Consider the following 7851-nt stretch of genomic DNA (forward strand, 5'->3'; position numbering starts at 1 on the left):
GGACACAGGCGCGGACCAGGAAGAGGGACACACCAACAGTGCCACCTGCTTTGAGGAGTCAGAGGGAGGCAGTGGCACGGAGGGTAATGAGAGTCTGCAGGCCGGACGACATGTGACTGACACATCTTACCATGCCGACGACTCCGAGTCAGACTCTCTGGAGGAGGGGGAATATGCAGCAATGGTCTCTCCATCATCTTTGGCTGGCGTCCCCTCCTCCAGTACCATCTCCACCCTCCCAGCCGTTAGTGTCCCTAGGGTCCGTGCTAGCACCCGTGTCTCCTTTGTTCCCGGCACCGCAGCCCTTGCCCCTGTGTCCCCTGCTGCCCTCAGTGCTGAGACTGTGGACCTACTCCCGCAGATTGCAGTAGGTCAGACATCCATACTGACTGTCCTCCATGGACATACACAACTGATTACACAGTTGGTGTCGTTCATGGAGGGAATGTCATCGGCCATGTCTGATCTACGTCAAAGTGTGGCTGCCATAGAGTCAACACTGACGGCAGCAATGTACTCCCAGCAGCATCTGTCTCCCCCCCATCCTTCAGACCCATCCACCTCTGCCTCTCCCATATCTACACACCATACACTCAGACGCCACAGGTCACACACACCCAGCACACCCACACGTCAGAAAAAGCTCAAAGCTCCGCGCACCCAATCTCAAGGGGATGTCGGCACACCCACAGGGAGAGGGGACACAACGCACACACGCATCCACACACCCAGGAGTACAGACTCACAGCCCTCTACCTCCACCCCCAATGTGTCCCCGGGTTCAGGTGGTAGTTTTTCCGCACTGGCTGAGGTGTGCAGCCAGGTTTTCGAAGCTACTTTTGGCAATACACCAGCCAGTGTGGCTGAATCCACTTCACCTGCACCCACTCCGCCTGTCCTTCCCTCTCCTGTCCATGCGGTGCCGGAGGATTCCACAGATGGTGGCCACATCGTTTCCACTGCGGATTAAACGCCATGTGCAGGCAAGTTTGGGTGTGCCCACACCCATGGCGGTACAAACTGTTGCTCAGACTTTTTTGGACTGGACATTGGCCTTTAATGAGCAGGGACTCTTATTTGCGTTTCTTTCTTGGAGCAGCTGAATAAAGCAATTCTTGTTATTTTCTGAAGTTGACTTTGTGTGATGATGTCTGTGACTGCTGTGTGCCTGGGAGCTGGTGTCAAGTTGTAATGCAGGTATGTTCATATGTGTCAATCTCCAGATGGTAATGCGGTTCACAATGGTATGTGTTTTTGTGTAACAGCTGGGCAGGGGGGATGTTAGCCACACACACTCTGATGCTGGGCACTGGTGGGCACTGGTGGGCACTGGTGGGCACTGGTGGACACTGGTGGGGGGGTGTTAGCCACACACTCTGATGCTGGGCACTGGTGGGCACTGGGGGGCACTGGTGGGGGGTGTTAGGCACACACTCTGATGCTGGGCACTGGTGGGCACTGGGGGGCACTGGTGGGGGGGGGGTGTTAGGCACACACTCTGATGCTGGGCACTGGTGGGCACTGGGGGGCACTGGTGGGCACTGGTGGGGGGGGGTGTTAGCCACACACTCTGATGCTGGGCACTAGTGGGCACTGGTGGGCACTGGTGGGGGGGGTGTTAGGCACACACTCTGATGCTGGGCACTGGTGGGCACTGGTGGGCACTGGTGGGGGGGGTGTTAGCCACATACTCTGATGCTGGGCACTGGTGGGCACTGGTGGGGGGGTGTTAGGCACACACTCTGATGCTGGGCACTGGTGGGCACTGGTGGGGGGGGGGTGTTAGGCACACACTCTGATGCTGGGCACTGGTGGGCACTGGTGGGGGGGTGTTAGGCACACACTCTGATGCTGGGCACTGGTGGGCACTGGTGTGGGGGTGTTAGGCACACACTCTGATGCTGGGCACTGGTGGGCACTGGTGGGGGGGGTGTTAGGCACACACTCTGATGCTGGGCAATGGTGGGCACTGGTGGGGGGGTGTTAGCCACACACTCTGATGCTGGGCACTGGTGGGCACTGGGGGGCACTGGTGGGGGGGTGTTAGGCACACACTCTGATGCTGGGCACTGGTGGGCACTGGGGGGCACTGGTGGGGGGGTGTTAGGCACACACTCTGATGCTGGGCACTGGTGGGCACTGGTGGGCACTGGTGGGGGGTGTTAGCCACGCACTCTGATGCTGGACACTGGTGGGCACTGGGGGGCACTGGTAGGGTGGGTGTTAGGCACACACTCTGATGCTGGGCACTGGTGGGCACTGGTGGGGGGGTGTTAGCCACACACTCTGATGCTGGGCACTGGTGGGCACTGGTGGGCACTGGTGGGGGGGGTGTTAGGCACACACTCTGATGCTGGGCACTGGTGGGCACTGGTGGGGGCATGTTAGGCAAACACTCTGATGCTGGGCACTGGTGGGCACTGGTGGGCACTGGTGGGGGGGTGTTAGGCACACACTCTGATGCTGGGCAATGGTGGGCACAGGTGGGGGGGTGTTAGCCACACACTCTGATGCTGGGCACTGGTGGGCACTGTTGGGGGGGTGTTAGGCACATACTCCGATGCTGGGCACTGGTGGGCACTGGTGGGGGGTGTTAGGCACACACTCTGATGCTGGGCACTGGTGGGCACTGGTGGGGGGGGGGGGTGTTAGCCACACACTCTGATGCTGGGCACTGGTGGGCACTGGTGGGCACTGGTGGGCGCTGGAGGGGGGGTGTTAGGCACACACTCTGATGCTGGGCACTGGTGGGCACTGGTGGGCACTGGTGGAGGGGTGTTAGCCACACACTCTGATGCTGGGCACTGGTGGGCACTGGTGGGGGGTGTTAGGCACACACTCTGATGCTGGGCACCGGTGGGCACGGGGGGGTGTTAGGCACACACTCTGATGCTGGGCAATGGTGGGCACTGGTGGGGGGGGTGTTAGGCACACACTCTGATGCTGGGCACTGGTAGGCACTGGTGGGCACTGGTGGGGGGATTAGGCACACACTCTGATGCTGGGCACTGGTGGGCACTGGTGGGGGGTGTTAGGCACACACTCTGATGCTGGGCACTGGTGGGGGGGGTGTTAGGCACACACTCTGATGCTGGGCACTGGTGGGCACTGGTGGGGGGGTGTTAGGCACACACTCTGATGCTGGGCACTGGTGGGCACTGGTGGGGGGGTGTTAGGCACACACTCTGATGCTGGGCACTGGTGGGCACTGGTGGGGGGGGTTTAGGCACACACTCTGATGCTGGGCACTGGTGGGCACTGGTGGGGGGGTGTTAGCCACACACTCTGATGCTGGGCACTGGGGGGCACTGGTGGGGGGGGGGGTGTTAAGGCACACACTCTGATGCTGGGCACTGGTGGGCACTGGTGGGGGGTGTTAGGCACACACTCTGATGCTGGGCAATGGTGGGCACTGGGTGGGTGTTAGGCACACACTCTGATGCTGGGCAATGGTGGGCACTGGTGGGGGGGTGTTAGGCACACACTCTGATGCTGGGCACTGGTGGGCACTGGTGGGCACTGGTGGGGGGGTGTTAGGCACACACTCTGATGCTGGGCACTGGTGGGCACTGGTGGGGGGGTGTTAGGCACACACTCTGATGCTGGGCACTGGTGGGCACTGGTGGGGGGTGTTAGGCACACACTCTGATGCTGGGCACTGGTGGGCACTGGGGGCACTGGTGGGGGGTGTTAGGCACACACTCTGATGCTGGGCACTGGTGGGCACTGGTGGGGGGTGTTAGGCACACACTCTGATGCTGGGCACTGGTGGGCACTGGGTGGGTGTTAGGCACACACTCTGATGCTGGGCAATGGTGGGCACTGGTGGGGGGGTGTTAGGCACACACTCTGATGCTGGGCACTGGTGGGCACTGGGTGGGTGTTAGGCACACACTCTGATGCTGGGCACTGGTGGGCACTGGTGGGCACTGGTGGGCACTGGTGGGGGGGTGTTAGCCACACACTCTGATGCTGGGCACTGGTGGGCACTGGTGGGGGGGGTGTTAGGCACACACTCTGATGCTGGGCACTGGTGGGCACTGGTGGGGGCATGTTAGGCAAACACTCTGATGCTGGGCACTGGTGGGCACTGGTGGGCACTGGTGGGGGGGTGTTAGGCACACACTCTGATGCTGGGCAATGGTGGGCACTGGTGGGGGGGTGTTAGCCACACACTCTGATGCTGGGCACTGGTGGGCACTGTTGGGGGGGTGTTAGGCACATACTCCGATGCTGGGCACTGGTGGGCACTGGTGGGGGGTGTTAGGCACACACTCTGATGCTTGGCACTGGTGGGCACTGGTGGGGGGGGGTGTTAGCCACACACTCTGATGCTGGGCACTGGTGGGCACTGGTGGGCGCTGGAGGGGGGGTGTTAGGCACACACTCTGATGCTGGGCACTGGTGGGCACTGGTGGGCACTGGTGGAGGGGTGTTAGCCACACACTCTGATGCTGGGCACTGGTGGGCACTGGTGGGGGGTGTTAGGCACACACTCTGATGCTGGGCACCGGTGGGCACGGGGGGGTGTTAGGCACACACTCTGATGCTGGGCAATGGTGGGCACTGGTGGGGGGGGGTGTTAGGCACACACTCTGATGCTGGGCACTGGTAGGCACTGGTGGGCACTGGTGGGGGGATTAGGCACACACTCTGATGCTGGGCACTGGTGGGCACTGGTGGGGGGTGTTAGGCACACACTCTGATGCTGGGCACTGGTGGGGGGGGGGGGTGTTAGGCACACACTCTGATGCTGGGCACTGGTGGGCACTGGTGGGGGGGTGTTAGGCACACACTCTGATGCTGGGCACTGGTGGGCACTGGTGGGGGGGTGTTAGGCACACACTTTGATGCTGGGCACTGGTGGGCACTGGTGGGGGGGGGTTTAGGCACACACTCTGATGCTGGGCACTGGTGGGCACTGGTGTGGGGGTGTTAGCCACACACTCTGATGCTGGGCACTGGGGGGCACTGGTGGGGGGGGGGTGTTAAGGCACACACTCTGATGCTGGGCACTGGTGGGCACTGGTGGGGGGTGTTAGGCACACACTCTGATGCTGGACAATGGTGGGCACTGGGTGGGTGTTAGGCACACACTCTGATGCTGGGCAATGGTGGGCACTGGTGGGGGGGTGTTAGGCACACACTCTGATGCTGGGCACTGGTGGGCACTGGTGGGCACTGGTGGGGGGGGTGTTAGGCACACACTCTGATGCTGGGCACTGGTGGGCACTGGTGGGGGGGTGTTAGGCACACACTCTGATGCTGGGCACTGGTGGGCACTGGTGGGGGGTGTTAGGCACACACTCTGATGCTGGGCACTGGTGGGCACTGGGGGCACTGGTGGGGGGTGTTAGGCACACACTCTGATGCTGGGCACTGGTGGGCACTGGTGGGGGGTGTTAGGCACACACTCTGATGCTGGGCACTGGTGGGCACTGGGTGGGTGTTAGGCACACACTCTGATGCTGGGCAATGGTGGGCACTGGTGGGGGGGGGGTGTTAGGCACACACTCTGATGCTGGGCACTGGTGGGCACTGGTGGGGGGGTGTTAGGCACACACTCTGATGCTGGGCACTGGTGGGCACTGGTGGGGGGGGGTGTAAGGCACACACTCTGATGCTGGGCACTGGTGGGCACTGGTGGGGGGGGTGTTAGGCACACACTCTGATGCTGGGCACTGGTGGGCACTGGTGGGGGGGGTGTTAGGCACACACTCTGATGCTGGGCACTGGTGGGCACTGGTGGGGGGGTGTTAGGCACACACTCTGATGCTGGACACTGGTGGGCACTGGTGGGCACTGGCGGGGGGGTTAGCCACACACTCTGATGCTGGGCACTGGTGGGCACTGGTGGGGGGTGTTAGCCACACACTCTGATGCTGGGCACTGGTGGGGGGGTGTTAGGCACACACTCTGATGCTGGGCAATGGTGGGCACTGGTGGGGGGGTGTTAGCCACACACTCTGATGCTGGGCACTGGTGGGCACTGTTGGGGGGGTGTTAGGCACATACTCCGATGCTGGGCACTGGTGGGCACTGGTGGGGGGTGTTAGGCACACACTCTGATGCTTGGCACTGGTGGGCACTGGTGGGGGGGGGTGTTAGCCACACACTCTGATGCTGGGCACTGGTGGGCACTGGTGGGCGCTGGAGGGGGGGTGTTAGGCACACACTCTGATGCTGGGCACTGGTGGGCACTGGTGGGCACTGGTGGAGGGGTGTTAGCCACACACTCTGATGCTGGGCACTGGTGGGCACTGGTGGGGGGTGTTAGGCACACACTCTGATGCTGGGCACCGGTGGGCACGGGGGGTGTTAGGCACACACTCTGATGCTGGGCAATGGTGGGCACTGGTGGGGGGGGTGTTAGGCACACACTCTGATGCTGGGCACTGGTAGGCACTGGTGGGCACTGGTGGGGGGATTAGGCACACACTCTGATGCTGGGCACTGGTGGGCACTGGTGGGGGGTGTTAGGCACACACTCTGATGCTGGGCACTGGTGGGGGGGGGGGTGTTAGGCACACACTCTGATGCTGGGCACTGGTGGGCACTGGTGGGGGGGTGTTAGGCACACACTCTGATGCTGGGCACTGGTGGGCACTGGTGGGGGGGTGTTAGGCACACACTCTGATGCTGGGCACTGGTGGGCACTGGTGGGGGGGGGTTTAGGCACACACTCTGATGCTGGGCACTGGTGGGCACTGGTGGGGGGGTGTTAGCCACACACTCTGATGCTGGGCACTGGGGGGCACTGGTGGGGGGGGTGTTAAGGCACACACTCTGATGCTGGGCACTGGTGGGCACTGGTGGGGGGTGTTAGGCACACACTCTGATGCTGGGCAATGGTGGGCACTGGGTGGGTGTTAGGCACACACTCTGATGCTGGGCAATGGTGGGCACTGGTGGGGGGGTGTTAGGCACACACTCTGATGCTGGGCACTGGTGGGCACTGGTGGGCACTGGTGGGGGGGTGTTAGGCACACACTCTGATGCTGGGCACTGGTGGGCACTGGTGGGGGGGTGTTAGGCACACACTCTGATGCTGGGCACTGGTGGGCACTGGTGGGGGGTGTTAGGCACACACTCTGATGCTGGGCACTGGTGGGCACTGGGGGCACTGGTGGGGGGTGTTAGGCACACACTCTGATGCTGGGCACTGGTGGGCACTGGTGGGGGGTGTTAGGCACACACTCTGATGCTGGGCACTGGTGGGCACTGGGTGGGTGTTAGGCACACACTCTGATGCTGGGCAATGGTGGGCACTGGTGGGGGGGTGTTAGGCACACACTCTGATGCTGGGTACTGGTGGGCACTGGTGGGGGGGTGTTAGGCACACACTCTGATGCTGGGCACTGGTGGGCACTGGTGGGGGGGGGTGTTAGGCACACACTCTGATGCTGGGCACTGGTGGGCACTGGTGGGGGGGGGGGTGTTAGGCACACACTCTGATGCTGGGCACTGGTGGGCACTGGTGGGGGGGGTGTTAGGCACACACTCTGATGCTGGGCACTGGTGGGCACTGGTGGGGGGGTGTTAGGCACACACTCTGATGCTGGACACTGGTGGGCACTGGTGGGCACTGGCGGGGGGGTTAGCCACACACTCTGATGCTGGGCACTGGTGGGCACTGGTGGGGGGTGTTAGCCACACACTCTGATGCTGGGCACTGGTGGGCACTGGGGGGCACCGGTGGGGGGGTGTTAGGCACACACTCTGATGCTGGGCAATGGTGGGCACTGGTGGGGAGGGTGTTAGCCACACACTCTGATGTTGGGCACTGGGGGGCACTGGGGGGGTGTTAGGCACACACTCTGATGCTGGGCACTGGTGGGCACTGGTGGGGGG

The sequence above is a fragment of the Lissotriton vulgaris genome, chromosome 1_1 (assembly GCF_964263255.1).
Source record: "Lissotriton vulgaris chromosome 1_1, aLisVul1.2, whole genome shotgun sequence".
NCBI classification, from domain to species: Eukaryota; Metazoa; Chordata; class Amphibia; order Caudata; family Salamandridae; genus Lissotriton; species Lissotriton vulgaris.